Genomic DNA, 18,109 nt, shown 5'->3' with positions numbered 1-18,109 from the left:
GGAAAATGAGAAATCATCCTCCAGGGGGAATGGCCATGTTGCAATCCTTTCTCCTCCATTCTCCTCTGGGAATTTTGGACACACACTCACGTGCCCCCAGATTGAATTTTAAGCCATCAGGTCCAGGACTTGAACTGTGGTTGACTACATGAGAGTTTAGCGATGTAACCATTATGCCATCTGCTCGTCCCACTCTCCCCTGCAGATTTTAAACCTTCCATTGATGACAGGCTTGGCCCCAGGGACCCTCTCCATGGCTCAAAGCTGCTGTGTGTAGAGTCAGCCTCCAGAGGCATCTGGCAGTCCCCAGCTGCCCACCTCCCGGGACAGGGGTACACATATCTATCTCTCAGATAGTCCCCACTCCTCTGTCCACCATTCTCTGCCTCTAGGCGCCCTCCTTTTTTTCCTTTAAGACTCTGTCTTCATCTTGTATCAGCCCCATCTATGCCAACAAGACTAGGATTTAGAAAACAAAGGCCCCCTAAACTCCCTTGGTGCAAGAGTGCCTGAGCTTTCCCTTGGTAAAGGGATATAAAGGGAAGCAACAGGGGAAAGAATGCTTTTCTTTCTTTCCTGAAAAGCCTCCACAAATACATCCCCCAGCCGGACTAGTCTGCCTCACTGTAATTGCTAGTGGTGAGGAACTTAGCTATCTTTATTTTAGAAACAAAACCATTTTCCCTGAACCAGATATCGGTTCATGTCAAACTTGGGGCTGCAGGCCCTGGGCCTTTAAAAGATGCCCTGCAACATTGGGCATCCAGACAGTGCAGTCTCATAGACCTGGGGCTGATGCTAAGTCAGCATAAAAGATGAAAAGCCTATGAAGTCAAAATTCCCCTCACACTGCACTAGGAAAGTCACCTTTGCAGAATTTCACACAATCTGTCACAAGATCTTTTTTTTTTTTTCTTGTTTTTTTGTTTTTCTTTTTTTAATTTAATTTTTTTTTTTTTATGTTTTAAATAAAGTCAAAGTGTGCGTGTGTGTGTGTGCTCGTCAGAGAAGACAGAGAGAGAAACAGAGAGGGAGAAAGCATCCCCCCAAGGGGGTGTGGTCACACTGCAAAACCCTCCCCCCCTTCACTTCTCCATCCTGTTAGGATTTGGGGCATGCACACACAAGTGCCTGGTGTATTTTTCAAGCCGCCAGGGCCAGGATTTGAACGGTGTGATAGGTTATTTGGGATCCCAGTGTCCTTAGCCATACATAGGCCATGGATCTGGCCCAGAGATGTTATTTTCTGGCATTTGGAACATGTTATTCTTTCTTTGGATGAGTACCAGATGAACTGGTTGGTTTGGAGTTGGAGTCACAATGGATGAGAAATGCTTACCTTTTAACACAATAATCACCTTAAAAATGATTTCTCCCGTAAGTGAGACAGACAGTGAGAGAGAAAGGGAGGAGACAGCATCCTAACAGGGTAGGGTCCTCATGCCATGATCTACCCCTGGCCTCAGCCAGCCTGGGCGGGGGGGGGCATGTGTGTGCCTAGAGTGTTCAGGGAGGTCTCCAGATGCAAACTGTAACCTTTCCATAACGTTTCTGCCTTCCAGCGCATTGCTTCTTCTGCTCCACTGTCCTGCTTCCAACAATCGCCTTTAATGTTGTGTGCTGCTCTAGCTAAGAGGTCCGAGGGGGGCGGGGCTCCATGAGGGACAGCTGATTTCCCATCTCGTATTCTCAAGGGAGTGTTTCCATGGAGTGCAATGACTGGTGAGAACAGAAGTCTGAACTGCTGTTTCCTCTTTTCAAAATCCCTTCTAGAGGGCCTGGGGTGAGTCACACCCATAAACATTAACAGGCCATTTGGGCCAAGTTGATAACAGGACTCTTCTTACATCCTGTCCCTGGCATAGTGTCTTTGCGATGGGTGAGTGATGCCCACAAACAACAACAGACCGTTTTTACTTATTGGTAACAAGACCCTTCCTACATCCTGTCCTTGTGAGAGTATCTTGTGAGGTATACAAGCTCCCTTATCTCTGTTAAAGTACACTCTTTTCTGACCCCTTCCCAAAACACAGAGCTCCTTTCCAATCACCAACCTAAGAACTGAAAAACTCACCTATGGCCTACAAGCGCCTGCTTGCAGAAATAAAGTCAAAGTGTGCGTGTGTGTGTGTGCTCGTCAGAGAAGACAGAGAGAGAAACAGAGAGGGAGAAAGCATCCCCCCAAGGGGGTGTGGTCACACTGCAAAACCCTCCCCCCCTTCACTTCTCCATCCTGTTAGGATTTGGGGCATGCACACACAAGTGCCTGGTGTATTTTTCAAGCCGCCAGGGCCAGGATTTGAACGGTGTGATAGGTTATTTGGGATCCCAGTGTCCTTAGCCATACATAGGCCATGGGTCTGGCCCAGAGATGTTATTTTCTGGCATTTGGAACATGTTATTCTTTCTTTGGATGAGTACCAGATGAACTGGTTGGTTTGGAGTTGGAGTCACAATGGATGAGAAATGCTTACCTTTTAACACAATAATCACCTTAAAAATGATTTCTCCCATAAGTGAGACAGACAGTGAGAGAGAAAGGGAGGAGACAGCATCCTAACAGGGTAGGGTCCTCATGCCATGATCTACCCCTGGCCTCAGCCAGCCTGGGCGGGGGGGGCATGTGTGTGCCTAGAGTGTTCAGGGAGGTCTCCAGATGCAAACTGTAACCTTTCCATAACGTTTCTGCCTTCCAGCGCATTGCTTCTTCTGCTCCACTGTCCTGCTTCCAACAATCGCCTTTAATGTTGTGTGCTGCTCTAGCTAAGAGGTCCGAGGGGGGCGGGGCTCCATGAGGGACAGCTGATTTCCCATCTCGTATTCTCAAGGGAGTGTTTCCATGGAGTGCAATGACTGGTGAGAACAGAAGTCTGAACTGCTGTTTCCTCTTTTCAAAATCCCTTCTAGAGGGCCTGGGGTGAGTCACACCCATAAACATTAACAGGCCATTTGGGCCAAGTTGATAACAGGACTCTTCTTACATCCTGTCCCTGGCATAGTGTCTTTGCGATGGGTGAGTGATGCCCACAAACAACAACAGACCGTTTTTACTTATTGGTAACAAGACCCTTCCTACATCCTGTCCTTGTGAGAGTATCTTGTGAGGTATACAAGCTCCCTTATCTCTGTTAAAGTACACTCTTTTCTGACCCCTTCCCAAAACACAGAGCTCCTTTCCAATCACCAACCTAAGAACTGAAAAACTCACCTATGGCCTACAAGCGCCTGCTTGCAGGTGTCCCACCTTTTTGAGCCAGAAGAGTGGGAAAATTTTTTCATCAAATTCAAAATGTTATCTCTTACTCTCAAACCAAATAAAAAGAACCCATGTATCCGATCACCCTGAGAAAGGCATGTTTACCTTTCTTTGGGTCAGTCACACATATTCCTGTTTAGAAATAAGCCACGTTAATTATCATTTCTGCAGAGTTGGTTGTTGTCATTGACACTGGAGGGAGGGGTGGAGTTGGAGGACCTCTGCACTTGTTATCTCTCCTTCTGCCTCTCTTTCTCTCTGTCTCCATCTCCACTCTCCTGAGCGCATGTAGCTTTTGTAGAACATGAAGGGACTCCTCTGTGCTGTGGATGCCTGCCTTCTCTGTGGCAGGCTCTGGGCAACTGGAACAAGCCTTGCCCTGTCAGTTCACTTGCTGGTCTCCTGACCTTTCTGTTGAGACTCTGCCAAACATCCTCTTGGATCACCCCTGGTGGCTTTTGCTGTTTTTCAGGTTCCTAAACTTGATTCATACCCTTCACTCTAGAAAGGGTTTAGTGGTCAGTTATGCCTTTGGGTGACCTGACTCTAGCCCAGGCCCTGTCAGGAACCATGCTGTTTTGAGACTGGTGATGGAGCTGGAATGCACCAGGACACCTGTGATGCACCAGGACATCTGTCTGTCCTAGTGCCCTGGACCCATTCCTGCCAGCCTCTTTAGAGACTGAAATTCGTCTGTATGTTTCTACAAGTTCCTGCCTCAGGGTGGGCCTTTCCCGGCTGAGCACACTTCCAGAAGATCTCAGTCATCTTCCTAGAGTTGTAGGCAATGAACCAAATGGTTGGAGGCTCATTGCTTCCGAGCTGGGCGCAGTGGCAGGAAAGGGTTTGCATCAGGACAGATGGTGTTAGAATATAGGCACTGCCTCTAAATATGTGGCCGGCCTGACACGGTCTTTAGCCTCCTGAGCATCTCTAAAGATGGCTCTGTGGAATGGAACTTCTCAGGAATAGAGTGGTGCTAAAGTACTTGGCATGCAAGTGATCAACAACTGTCAGCTGTCACTGTCACCTCATGGGGGGGTGGGAGGCAGGTAAACTGTGGGGCAGCTTCTCCTACTTGCTGTCTGAAGCACTTTCTCCTCTTCCTTTGTACGGCTAGTCCTGATTCACCTGACACCTGCTTGGGTTCCATTCTGCCGCTCACTTGATGCCATGTGTGGGTGAATTTTTGGTGTCTCAGTTGTGGCTTTCTCCTCCACACAATGAGGATATACTGCTGATGAAGACAGGCAGTTCAGAGCAGTCTGCGGAGCACAAGTTTTATTTTTATTTTAAAGACCTGAGGAAAGCTGGAACCTGAGACCTCAGTCACGTACACCCGACAGGGTTAGTGCCTAAAGATATGTTTTAGTTTACCATGAACACTGCGGTGCTGTAGAAGATTATCACTTTACTGTGTTCCTCTCCCTTTCTTTTTCTTGGTTTTCTCAGGATCATGATGTGGAGCATAAAGTATGACCAGTTGCCTGTCTCATTCTAAATGGACCAATGTAAATTCCTTTTTTTTTTAAAGGTTTTTTTTTTTTTTTTTCCCATCGGGCATTTGCACTCACTGGAGAAAGTCAGAGAGAGACAATGAGAAGGAAAGTGAGAAAGCACCCTCTGGGTGCATGGCCGCCCCACATTCCCTTCTCCATTCTTCTCCTGGGAATTTGAGTGCACATACACATGTACTCGGTGTGATTTTCAAGCTGCTGGGTCAGGGCCCCAAACCAGGGTCGGGTATGCGGGAGTCCAGCACTTTAACCATTTTGCCACCTGCTGACTTGTCGATGAACATTTTTTTAAAATAGGTATTTTTTAATATATTTTTTAATTTCAAGAGAAGCAGTTTAAGATTAATACATCAAAGAAATGCTAAGGAACTTTGCTTAAAGCTTAAAGCCAGGAAACAGGTTAGGATTCTGTTCAAATAGTAGGTACATGACAAGGTGAATTCTTGACTAACAACTCACACCCTGCCTCTTTTTGCCCTTCTCTTATATAAACCAGGCTTCTCTGGTTCCATTTTTGTGAGCATATGTCTGGGCAACCAGAGTCGATGTCACTGTGGTGACATCCTAAGTCCCTGACTCAAATAAATCACGTTTATTGCACTTAGTATGTCTCAGCCTTCTTTTTGGGTTGGCAATATCTACCCCTTGTGACTATTAGCAGGATAAGAGGTAAAGTATGCAAAGTGACCCAGTGCCTGACAGCGAAGGTGTCCCCGTCCCTGACACCGCAGGCCTCTCTCCGCCCTCAGACCAGAAGTTCTTCACAGGCAGGAACGCGTTCAAGTCGTTCCCAGCTTAGTGGCTGGCACGCAGAAATGCCTCCGCAGCTAGAGACCGAGAGAACAAATCACTCTTCTTCCCTTGGTTCTCAGGAGATCCTGTTTGAGGGCTGTAATGTTAAGGTCCCACAGCAATTTAAAAGCTAAACAGCCGCAGAATAGTTTTCTACAGCATTAAATAGGGCAATTTCCAGATGGGTCATGATGGAAAAAATAAAAATCCCAGCTGTATTACATAAAGGCGAGCTCACAGGACTTGCTTCACAGAAGATAAAAGCTCTGGAAAATTGTACATGGATGCGTTTCGAATTGAAGGCAAACATATTTGCAGTAAAAATATTACATATGATTTGCTAAAAAAATGCTATTTAAAACAAAAAAAAATGGTGTTTTCAAAGCATCTCTGTACTAGTCACTCAGGGGCTCAGCTTCCCTTTCAAGTCTGAGCTCTGGATTGGGCCTGTGGGGCCTCGCAGGCTTTGATACAACATTCCAGTTTCTTCCACTGATGTTTGATGCGGGCGTCGGCCATGTCTGATAAATGTCTTCCACAGCCTGGCCTTGTTCATACTTTCCCCGCCTGCTCTCTGGCCGGTCTCTGGCCTAGCCTTTGGGGCTGTAGCTCCTGTCAGCGTCTCTTTCCATGGCACCCCAGTCGCCCCAGCCCAGAGCGACTGGGCGCTTCCTCTTTGCGTGGCTGGGATCTTATTCACACTCTGCCCCCTGACATGGCAGCCTATTATTATCGTCCGCATATGTTAGTTAATTAATTAATTCAACAAGCATGCACGGAACAGCTGCTGTGTGTCAGGCACTGAGCTCAGGGCTGGGGATAGAGATGACTAGGGCGGCCTCCCTGCCCCCAGCAGCCAGGAGGAGGAGGTGTGGGGGAGGGGTGCTATATCCACAAGCCTCCAGAGGAGGAGGTGTGGTGAGGTGGTGATCAGCCTGGCAGGGCTTTTATGACATCTGCGATTATGGGTCTCTGACCAGTGGGGGCGGGGAGGGCCTTAGGGGAGACTTCTGAACGAAAGGAGGTGGGAACGGATTCTTTTTTTTTTTTGGAGAGATTTTCACTATAGGGTGCCTGCGCTCCCCAGACAGAGAAAGATAGAGAGACAGAAAGCGAGAAATCACCCCCTGGGGAGATGGTCACGCTGCAATCCCTTCTCCTCCATTCTCCTCTCGGGATCTTGGGCACGCACGCACACGCGCCCGGCGTGAGTTTTAAGCTGCCGGGTCCGAGATGCGAACCGTGGTCGACTACGTGGGAGTCCAGCGACATAGCCATTACGCTAACTGCTGGTTCCCTGGAAGGGATTCTTGAAGGCTGACTGGGAGTGGGGGTGAAGGGTTGGAGGCTTAGGGTGTCAGGGGGTCGCAGGGGGCAGGAACAGAGATGGGAAACTGCCAGGGCTCCCTCTGGATGTTGCATTTACTGGAGGGCTGCAGAGAGTGGAGGCAGGGCTAGAGACTGGGGCAGGAACAAACACAGCATCCCCAGCTCCTGGCGTGCATCTCTTCTGAGCAGAATTCTGAATGTGACCTGGGGAAAAAGCCCCAGGGTGGGACCCAGGAGGCCAGAGATAGGTTTCATCTAGATCGTTTCTGAAACACCACACAGAGACACCGCAGTGGGCAGAACTGATGGGTCTCCCTGTCCTGAAGGAGCCTACAAGGGACTAGCTAGGGGCAGGTCAATAATCCAGTGTGATTTATAATAGAAACTGGCTTGTGGGAGCCACTGAGAAAGAGCCCTGACCCAGTCTGAGGGCCCAGGAAGGCTTCCTGGAGGTGGTATCCTCTGGTTAGCTCTCCTAATAGTTGGATTTCATGGGTTGAAGAGAGAGGGAATCAAAAAGCTGTGTAGAACGAGATGGTGGTGACCTACCTTTCCCTGACTGCCACTGTCCCCCCACCTTCCAGTCCTCCAGGCCCCAGAAATGAAGCCACAGACCCAGGCTGGAGTGAGGTCCTGAGAAGGGGGCCAGAGAGAAGCCTGCAGAGAAAGCCTGGCTGTTGTGGGGCCTCCCTGGCCGTCTTCTGCAACATGCTCCTGTTTTGCAAACACAGCAAGTTAGGCCCAATATGTGGGTTTTGGCTCTGGCTTGGTGAACCCAGCTCACTAAGCAAATAGCAAGAGAGCTTTACCCCCCTTTTCTTTCTAAACGAAATCTTCCCTGGGTGCATAATTTATAGAACTCCAGTGAACTTCACTTTGGCTTTCTTCCCAAGAAAGAAAAACATCTCAGATTTTCCACATAACCTCCCCAGCCCATTGGCCTTGTGCCAGGACTTCCCAGCAAGGCTGGGGACAGGGGAAAAGCAGCTCTGGGGAAAAGCAGCCTTAGGGGTGCCCCATCACCTAGGGAGCCACGGGGCAGGCATCTCAGGGGTGGCGCAGAAGGGTGAGAGTGGGAGCTAGGTGTGTGGATGGGGTGGGCAGGAAACAGCAGATGGTAGGCCTGCTAGCCAAGAGCTTCACTGGGCCCAGCACATCCGGAAGCTCATTTGTGCTTGCAGAGCGCCCCCTCGTCTCATCGAAGTCCCCCACACATCCGATCACTATTCCCACTTATCCCATGAGTTGCTGAGAGAAGGCGACAGGGGACTTGAAATGAGCCTGACCCGAGTTAGAATCCACCACGCCCACTGAGTGACCTGGGGCAGGCCACAAACCTTCGGTGGCCTCATCTACCTGTGAGGGACGATGGCAGAACTTTTGCCAAAGGCTGGTGCTGAGGGTTAAATGAGATCCTGTGTAAGAGGAGCTGGCACTCTGCTCATCCATGCTCATTCGTTTCTGTGGTCGTGGCCAGGGAGGTTACCGGACCCCTGTGGGCACTGTTGGGATTGAGACCCAAGGGTTCTGACCCCTGGCACGGCCCTTTTGGTTGCCTGAGTTGTCCCCATGCCCACCGACCCACCCACCCCCAGGAGATGCTGCGAGGCTGTGAGGTGGTCTGTGTGCTGCTGACTCACAGGTCTGGATGGAGGCTAAACTGTCTCAGACTCCAGGAGGCCCGTCCTTAAGTCCAACTTCCCGGCCTGCTGTGTGGGAGCAGTCGGCTCTAGAAACTGCATAGCGGGTGAAACTTAAGCTTTAGAACCCAAGCCCAGTTCTCAGTCTGCCTGTTTCCTCTTATAGTCAAGGGCGAGCATCCAAGTCCCCCTTCGTTTATCACTGTCACTGCTGCTCAGAGAGGTCAGCTCACATTCCTTCGGTTGCCTCCAGACGCTGGGCTCTGAGCAGTGATGGGACTTAGGGCCTCAGCCCGGCCTGCAGGAAGCACTCGCGAAGGCTTGCAGAGGAGTCCAGCCCGCCCCTACCTGGGCCTGGAGGGTCTGTCATCACAGCGTTGTGAAAACAGCATTTCTTTGTGGGGGCCAGCTCTGTGGCTTCTGTGATGTAGATGAAAAATTGGCAACTTTTCTTTTTCATTTAAAAAATTTGCCATAGGGTGAATGAGCCTGTGGAGAGAGGCGGAGTGGGGGTGGGGGAGGGGAAGGAGGAAGAAATCACCCCCACCCCTGGGGGGGGGATGGCTACCCCACAATCATTTCTCCACCATTCTCCTTTTGGGATTTTGGACATGCACGCACATGTGATTTGGCCATGCATGCACACAGGGTGATTTTCAATCTTCTAGACGTGGGGCTCGAACCACACACTTGGCCATGTGGGATCCAGCTGCCTTAGCCACCACACCACCAGCTGCCTCTTGACAACTTTTCTCACTATTCCTCATCCTCTTTCACTAGAAGACCCTACAGCTGGCTCCTTCTCATGCAATGCTCAGCTAATTGTTGCTGCCTGACCATCACAGGGGAACTGGATGCCCCCGTCCAGCCCAAGGCTCTGTCTCATCCTCTTCTTCTTTTTCAGTGCACTCCTTGCTGTCTGAGGTTACTCTTTGTTTATTGTCTTCGTGACCACAATGGTGTCTCTATGAGTGCGAGACCTGCCCACCTCTGTGGTTTCCCAGCACCTGGCACACGTAACAGCAGGAGCTCAGTAGGAATTTGTTTATGGATGATGCAACCTGAGATCATGGGGCCCAATGCCTTCATTTTGCAAAGAGAGATCTGGAGCCTGGGGTGGGGGTTAAGCTGCCCAGTGTTAATTTGCTTGGGCCCGAGCCCATTGCCGGCAGCTCATTCTCCAGAAGCTTCTTCCTCCATTCTGAAGGGTCTCTGCTACCAGTGTATGGTCACAGCCCACTTTTCTATTTATGAAGCAGGACTATTTTGTTTTTCTGAAGAGGTACAGCACTAAAAATATCTGGCACGCACCCTAACACGCTAATGGACAGTGTGCCATTGGGGGTGAAAATGGAAAACCCACAGATGCACATACAAACACCCTGAAAAGAAATGAAAATGAGCAAGGAAAGATCATATAAATACCGTCATCCTACGGCCCTCAGCTGCCTGGAGAAATGCCATAACTGGGTCGTTGCTGTGGATGGGGGGAGGGCATTTCCCCTGCAGATTCTGGAGGAAGAATGAGGAGGAGAAATGTGAGGAGTGGCTGGATGGCTTCCTCTAGAGCAGTTTGAGGGCTAACTGTGAAGAGGTGCATCAGGTGCTCAGCACAGTCCCTGCTCAGTGAGGGGTAGCTCTGGCATCGTCCTAAGGACGAATTATTTTGGCTGAAGTAATTAATTGGCTTCCATGTTTCACTGACTCCCACTTGTTTTCTCAGACTTACCCCATGGGAGACGACAGGAGATGACTCAGACCAAGCAGCAAATGAACCAGAGTGCCAGCTCTGGTGGAAGGTTGTGTGGGGCAGGAAGGGGGTAGTGATAATTATTATTCCAACAGCCACGCCTTCACTTGCTGTATGCTTTCCACGTCCCAGGCAGTGTACAAAGGGCTTAGATGTACTCCCTCATTCGAGTGTGTGAGATTGGAACTATTTTTGTCCTGTTTAACAGAGAGGGAACAACTATTCAATCCTAAAAGGAAGAAACCATTTTTATTCTATTTTACAAATGAAAAAAAACAAAAGGAATTTGGAGAGGTCAAGTGGCTTGCCCAAGGTGACTTAGTGGTAAAGGGCACAGCTGGGATTCTAGTTGTGGCATCTGGTCTCCAGAGCCCAGGGGTCCAGATGTGATGGCTTAGTAAATTGGAGATGGTAGAGTTTTGGTGACTGCCAGTCATTTATGCTGTCTCTAGCCCCTTAATGTTGAAATATTTGCTATAGGGTACAGGCAGTCACTGGTGAAAACACGTAGCGAGAGGGAGAGAGAGAGAGAAAGAGACAACACCTCCCAGAAGAATGGCCATGCCGCAATTCCTTCTCCTCTGGTCTCCTCTTGGGATTTTGGGTGTGTATGCATGTGAGCCTGGTGTGTTTGTCAAGCCACCAGGTCTGGGATTTGAGCTGCAGAGTTGGCTATGTGGGATTCAGCCACCTTAACCACCATGCCACTAGCTACTCTGCTCCTTCATTTTGATAATGGTCTACAGGCAACGCGTAGCTGCTAAAAATTCACAGGGGCGTTGTTATAAATTGAAGGGAGTGGGTATTATGAGAAGACACCTGGGGCAGCACACATTAATGTACGACCATAATATCCCATGGAGCGAAGTCCCACGCAATGAGCGCTCTGTGGTCCCAGCACACCACGTTGCACCCAAGAGGCAGGGGTCGCATTTTATTTGTCTTCTGTCCAGTGAAAAAAGTGTAGGAAAGCCTTGACTCAGTGCCTCAGTGCCTGCCCCAGAGTAGGCACTTATGGCCTGGTCTCCCTCCTGTGTTTTTATTTCCTTAATCCCTGTCACAGTGCTTGGTACATAGAAGGTACTTAGTACACGTTAGTTCATGATTTTCTGACTATTAAGCACTTCTTACTTAGTAGGATTTCTTCCTTCCTTTTTTTTGAGAGAGTTTTTTGTTTGTTTTTGCTCTAGAGCACGTGTGCTTACTGGAAAGACAGAGAGAGACAGAGAGACGTAAAGTGAGAAATCACCCTCTAGGGAGATGACCACACTGCAATCCCCTCTCCCTCATTCTTCTCTCGGGATTTTAGGCACACACGCACACACACGCACACACACTTAGCATGAGTTTGAAGCCACTGGGTCAGAGACTTGAACGGCGGTTGAATACGTAGGAATCCAGTGATGTAACCACTATGCCATTTGCTGGTCTCCAGACAATGTCATTTCAGCCCGTACACTCATCCAGGGAGGTAAGTGTGATTAAGATCCTCAGGTAACAGTGGAACCCTCTAACCGGATAAAGAAACAGACAACTGGAGGTTTAATCCCATGCTCAGGACGAGGAGCTTCCTAGCTGGTAAGTGGCAGAGCCAGGGGTTTCAATGAATGGGCCTCAGAATCTCCTTCCATGGTTCCGCCGGTGAGTAAAGAGGAAGAATGTCACTCTCTAAGTGATGTGTGAGCCTTCACTGAAAGCTTGACGTTTCTAAGAATCTTATTTCTTTCAAAGACTCACTTCATGGTTGCTTTCTATTTTGCCTATGGTTAATCCAATCAGAGAGAATGTTTTAAGCTGTGGACAAGTTTCATTACTTACCCCCCCCCCTTTATATTACATTGATGCTTCAGAAAGAGGCACCCCTTTGTCCTGTGGCTTGCACATCTCTCAGCAGACTGCCAGGGCTAGAGTGGAAGCGTTGGTAACATGGGACTTGTATTCTCACTTGACAACGATTTCCAAGAGCGGAATAACAACGCCTCCCTCCAAGGGGATTGTGTTCTCGCATCTGTGACAGTTGCCGTCACTTTTCGTTTTTCTTATCCCAAACATACTTTCTCTACTCCATCACTTTCTGCCTGGCTCTATGGGGCACTGGGAGGTGTGAGCCCTGCCCTAGAAGCTAGAATGCAAAGGAGCTCCTGTGTTCCCTCCATCAGAAGCAAACGTTTATGGAGCACCTATATATGGGGAGACTGTATCTGCTCATGCTGTAAGCTCTAACCTCCACGAACCTGAGTTCTGTGGTTCACTCATGGCTCAGCGACACCGTCACAGGCTCCGGTTCTTTATATCAGCTCCCTTTGCCAAGCACAATGTGTTGGCATTTGTCCTCAACATCACTCTTCTTGGTGGCAGGCACTCTAAGCATCCTGTCGTCGTGCAGCAAACGCCAAAGCCATGAGACGAGCATTGTATGGCTTTTATTATCATTGCTCTTCAAGATAGAGGAAAACATTCCCCAAGGCCCCCATTGATAGGCATCTCTTCGTGCTTCCTCGGTTAGCATTAGGTCACATACTCATCATCAAACCAACCACTGGCAAAGAGAATCAAATTGTGACAGTTGGCTCAAACCAAGAAGACTCGACCTCTGGGGGCAGAAAAGAGTAGCATCTTTCCTAAAACTATAAATGCCCAATATCAAACAAAATTGGGGTTCTCTTAGGAAGGAATAAAGAGAAGGAAATGACCATCAAATAGGTGAACAGGTCCCTCAGCCATGTGACCTTGGGTCATTAATTTTCCCTCTCTGTGCCTCAATATTCTTATCGGTGAAATGGGAAGAATGGACCAGGTAGTCTCTAGATGCCTCTAAGTTACCTTCCCAATGGATCAAGAGTGCACAGTGGTAGCAGCGCTATATCCTCTCTTCCTGACTGGGATTTAGGGATCACAGCAGCAGCCATAATAGCCCAAGAAGATTAAGAAAGGACCCATGGAGGTGGCAAAGCTGTGGCGCCCTTGGTGGCTGTAGCCTCCTCCTCTAGTGAGCCCTTTATGATATAAAGCATCCTTTAGTTCCCTTCCGACCAGTGGCCTTCCCAAAGGGATGCTGATGCCCGTCACTGACCACCTCATTCACCCATCCAGTCATTCGTTAAAGCTTTTGCCATTGAGGAAGTACCTGCTATGCTCTTAGCTCTGTGTTGGGCTTCCACTATGCCCAACGCCAAGGATAAAATGAGGAAGTATTTGGATTAAGGAGCAGCAGATGGGTGCAAGAGGAGCTATCAAATCCAGGACCCAGTTTACTTCTGCCAACCAAGTAAGCTCTAGTTCCCAGCTCACTTCTTCCAGGAAGCCTAGATGATTTTTCCAGCTCCAGGCTCAACTGGGATTATATAAAATCATTAAACATCTTTATGGGGTACAGTGTTTTTTAAAGCATGAATACAGTGTAATAATCAAATCAAGAATGTAAACATAGTCCTCATCTTCAACATTTAACATTGCATTATGTTATGCAAAAAGTTTGTGTTACTGTCTTTTGTGGAAATATCAATGTGTATTACACTGTCAGGGATATTCTGTTTTTTGTTTTTTTGTTTTTTGTTTTTTTTTTTTTTTAAAGTTTTTGCTTGATGGAGAGAGACAGAGAGAGAGAGAGAGACAATGAGAGGGAAAATGAGAAATCACCTCTAGGGGGATAACCACACTGCAATCCTTTCTCCTTTATTCCCTTCCTGGGATTTTGGGCATGCATGCACATGTGCCTACCATGACTTTCAAGCCATGAGGTCTGGGACTCGAACTGTGGGAGTCCAGCATTTTAACCACCATGTCACCTGCTGGTTCCAGACTCTTCCTTTTTAAGGGAAGTTCCCTAAAGTTCCACATGATGTTTTCCTCTTATATCTCACTGACTAGAACATGATTATGTGGCTGGTAACCTGCAACATTTAGTCTTTTACTGAGTGGCAACTGTTCAGCTAAAAATTGGAGTTCTTTTACTGGTAAAGAAGAGAAATAGAAACTGGGATGGCACTAGAAGTCTCTTCCTCATGACCTGGAAGAGAAAGCTATGGCTACTGTGATGGGCGGATTCCAAATTCTGCAGTAAAGTAAATATCATGAATTCTAGGATGTCAAAGCTGAAGGTGGCCACTAATTTAATAAGCAGGTCTTCTGAGGACCAGAATAGTGAAGAGATCTGCAGGGCCACATGGTAAAAGAAGCTTCTTCTATTAATAACTTGGTGTTGTACCTGCTAGCTCTACCAACTCTCACTAATGTCCAAATCCCAGCCTCTGCCCTCATTATTTCTCTCTGCACTAGTGGTGCATCCTGGGCTCTCTTATCTTCTTGCTACCTCTGAACTTAGCAGCACCTCACTCTCTGTCCTAATCAAGTCTCTGTAACATTGTTCTCAGTCCTTCCAGCCCAAGAATGGCTCACAGTTTTCACTGTTGGAAATGACTAGTGTTGATTGGTAGAGGTTCCCAGGGAAGATCTCCCATGGGAAATTTTGCGGGCTCAGTGGGAAAGCGCTGAGACTGATTAATGAGGTCTGATGTGGTTGTCACTGGACCAATGGTGACTCTTGGCACACGAGTTTATCTGAGCCTGGCTTCTTTTCTGGTAGGGGTGAGGAAAGAGCCCCTTTCCTGGGCTTACCCTACGAGGTGTCTGGCACTCAGTTAGGACAGCCCTGTTCCTACAAGCTGGGTGTGTCTCCAGCCACACGGCAGCCCCGAGGGGAGGTAGTGGCGTGACTTCTCCCATATCAGAAGCTCAAGGCCATCCATCACCGGGCAGGCCTGTCTGATCCTGTCTTGCATCAGAAAACGAACTCTTATCACCACTCCATAAACAGAACACATAAAAATAGACGGGATTAGGCTGTGACCAGAGCCCTGAGGTTACTTAGGCAGCCACACAGTGAAGTTCTAGTGACAGCTTTGTCACAGGCGAGATTCTAAATTTATCTCCCCCACAGTGACAAGGACCGTGCCAAGAAGCATCCCAAACCGCGTGATCCTTCCAAGGCACAAGAGGCGAAGCCCCAAGCACTCTGCTCTGAGTCTATTCCTGAACTAGGCTCAGGCCCAGACTGAGAATAGCTTCCCTCCATCCTGGCCACCTGTCCTACTTGTAGGCTCCAGATGGGACACCATACATCACATCCGGACAGGCAAGTGGGCCACTCCAGAGAGGGTGGCAGGACTCCTGGGCACGTCTTGAGAGAATTCTTCAGATCAGGGAGGGCACGTCTCCTACCTGCCTCATGAACTATGGGGAAAGGAGGGAGCCCTGGGCTGGCAGGGCTGGAGGCGAAGGGGGCTGGGTGCTCCCTCTGCCCTGCAGATCCACAGAAGGCACCACCTCATTCACTGGAAGTGAAGCCATGGTTGATGAGACATAATCCATTTTTAGACAGAATCCACCAGCTGTGCCCATTCTTTCCCGAACACTTCGTTTCCTCAATAGCATACATCTGTGAGCCAGCACAGCAAAAATTAAAATGATACAAGTATTACATTAATATATTTTTATCGTAAACATTTTTTTTGGAGAGGTTTTTGCGATAGGGTGTGTGCGCTCGCCAGACAGACAGAGAGAGACAGAGAGACAGAAGGTGAGAAATCACCCTCCAGGGGGGATGGCCACACCGCAATCCCTTCTCCTCCATTCTCCTCTCGGGATCTTGGGCACGCACGCACACGCGCCCGGCGTGAGTTTTAAGCCACCGGGTCCAGGATGCGAACCGCAGTTGACTACATGGGAGTCCAGCGACACAGCCATTACGCTAACTCCTGGTCCCATATTGTAAACCTTTTTAAGACCTGCAGATGGCCTAATGGTTATGTTACTGGACTCCCATATAGTCAACCATGGTTCGCATCCTGGCTGCTTAAACTCATGCTGGGCGCGTGTGCATGCGTGCCCAAGATCCTGAGAGGAGAATGGAGAAGGGATTGCGGTGTGGCCATCCTCCCTGGGGGAACACTTTCTCACTCTCTGTCTCTCTCTTTCTGGGGAGTGCAAGTGCCCTATAGAAAAAAACCTCTCTTAAAAAAAATTCAAACAATACAGATGTAAGTAGAGAAAAAAATGAAAATTCCTCTTTGCCTTATCCTCCTGAATTCTACCTCCTTTCTAGAAGTAACTGTGCTCAGCGGCCTGCCTGTATCTCACATTGTTTTCTCTGCACACGTCATACGATACACTACAACCTGCACACACCTTCACACGCATGGAGTACAGTATGAAACAGGTGACAGGGAATCCCTTTAAGGTTGCCTGGGTTCAGATAGCTTCCAGGAGATCTTTAAAAAGTCCGTGGAAAATTCATATTATGAAAAAATGGTGGGTCCTGCCCTGTAGCACCGTGGTCGATGCTGAGCATTGGAGTCAGATCCCACACGGCTAACTGTGGTTCAAATTCCAGTCTCAGTGGCTTGAAAAATATATTGGGCACTTATGTGTGTGCATGCTCTAATCCTGATGGGAAGGAGACATGGAGGAAAAGGGATCGTGGCATGCTTGTGGCCCACGGAAGGTGCTTTCCCTCTCTTTCTCTCTCCGACAAGTGCATGCACTCTTTGGCAATTAAAAAAAAGGAAAAAATGCATAGATTTCAAGATTTTAAAAATTCTTTTATTTTTCTTCCTTTACATCAAATAAACCTGTATTTTGAGTCCATTTTTCCAGTACCTTTTTTGAAATATATAGAAATATACATATGTATAATCTCCTTGGTAAAATGATGTTCCTTCTCTGTGCCTTGGATTCCTCCTCTATAAAATAAAGATCACACCTGGGTCTGGCAGGCGGCATGGTGGTTGAGGTGCTGGACTCCCACATGACTGACCACGATTCGAGTCCTGGACCTGGTGGCTTCCTTTCTCACTTTAACTCTCTGTCTCTCTCTGGTCAATTAAAAAAAAAAAAAGAAGAGGAAGAAGATGAATGTTAAATAAAATTAAATAATTAATTATAAAAAATAGATTCCATTAGTCTCTACATTATAGAGTTACTGTGAGGATTAGATGATGGTACCTTTCATATAGCAACCAACAGAGAGTAAGGGCTTGAGTCTTATTATATCCACAAATAGAGGGGTCGTATTTAATTATCCATTATTGCAAACAATTACACCAAAACTTAGTGGCTTAACATATTTATTAGCTCACAGTTCCTATGGGCTGGAATTTAGAAACAGCTTAGCTGGTTGTTCTAACTCAAGTCTATGCATGGTTGGGTGTTGGCAGAGGGTGCAGCCATCTGAAGGCTTGACTGGGAATGTATGGAATCTTCTTTCAAGATGGCTCCCTCATGTCTGTTGCAGGAGGCTTCTGTTTCTTGCCCTATGGTTATCTCTGTAGACCGTGTAAGTGTTTTTATGACACAACAACCCATTTCCCGTAGAGCGAGCGATCCAAGAGAGGAAGAAACCTTAGTACCTGTTGTGGCTTTGTCTCTGAAGTCCCATATTACTAATTCTTCATTCCAGTCATTAGAAGTGAATTACCAAATCCAGCCTATATTCAAGGGGAGAAGGAGTAAAGGGAATTGTATGAAAGAATTTATAGACATATTTTACAATCATCACAGAGATTAGACATACGTGGTATCACGGTCCATGTGTTATCTTGTGATTTTTTTTTTTTTCATTTAACAAAACTCCTTGGAAATCTTCCCATATCAGCACACGTAGAGCTGCATCATACCCTCTAAGTGCTATGTGGTATTTCTTTGTAAAGATATACCATAGTTTCTTCATTCTCTGGCTGGTGGGCATTTAGCTTTATTTTTCTTCCTTTGCAGAGAGTAAGAGCTAAAGTAAGGAAAGAGGTCATTTCTTAGAGGTCCATAGCTCAAA

The sequence above is a fragment of the Tupaia chinensis genome, unplaced genomic scaffold (assembly GCF_000334495.1).
Source record: "Tupaia chinensis unplaced genomic scaffold, TupChi_1.0 Scaffold000217_1, whole genome shotgun sequence".
Classification (NCBI taxonomy): domain Eukaryota; kingdom Metazoa; phylum Chordata; class Mammalia; order Scandentia; family Tupaiidae; genus Tupaia; species Tupaia belangeri.
This window is presented reverse-complemented; position numbering follows the sequence as displayed.